At 46.2% G+C, this 472-nt stretch overlaps 1 protein-coding gene and 1 long non-coding RNA gene across 6 annotated transcripts in view; both read left to right on the forward strand.

Moving 5' to 3' along the window:
* The window catches only part of LOC110442069, a 3,619-nt gene extending 3,156 nt beyond the window's left edge, over nt 1-463 (forward strand). Inside the window, exon 3 of the long non-coding RNA XR_002461983.1 lies at nt 5-463. This is a non-coding gene — a long non-coding RNA (uncharacterized LOC110442069). The remainder of the gene's footprint in view (nt 1-4) is intronic.
* The window catches only part of LOC110442067 (kinesin-like protein KIF23), a 36,723-nt gene that overhangs the window by 19,578 nt on the left and 16,673 nt on the right, over nt 1-472 (forward strand). The gene's annotated exons all lie outside the window — the stretch shown is intronic.

Here is a 472-nt window from a genome sequence, read left to right on the forward strand (position 1 = left end):
GGAGGTCCTACAGGTAAGATTTAAGGTAGAGGGTTGTTATAGTCTAACCTTGTACATGTGTCACTAGGAGAGGGGAGGTCGTACAGGTAAGATCTAAGGTAGAGGGTTGTTATAGTGTAACCGTGTACAGATGTCACTAGGAGAGAGGAGGTCCTACAGGTAAGATCAAAGGTAGAGGGTCGTTATAGTGTAACCTTGTACATGTGTCACTAGGAGAGGGGAGGTCCTACAGGTAAGATCAAAGGTAGAGGGTCGTTATAGTGTAACCTTGTACATGTGTCACTAGGAGAGGGGAGGTCCTACAGGTAAGATCAAAGGTAGAGGGTCGTTATAGTGTAACCTTGTACATGTGTCACTAGGAGAGGGGAGGTCCTACAGGTAAGATCAAAGGTAGAGGGTCGTTATAGTGTAACCTTGTACATGTGTCACTAGGAGAGGGGAGGTCCTACAGGTAAGATCAAAGGTAGAGGGT

Source organism: Mizuhopecten yessoensis, unplaced genomic scaffold (assembly GCF_002113885.1).
Source record: "Mizuhopecten yessoensis strain PY_sf001 unplaced genomic scaffold, ASM211388v2 scaffold716203, whole genome shotgun sequence".
In the NCBI taxonomy this organism is placed as follows: domain Eukaryota; kingdom Metazoa; phylum Mollusca; class Bivalvia; order Pectinida; family Pectinidae; genus Mizuhopecten; species Mizuhopecten yessoensis.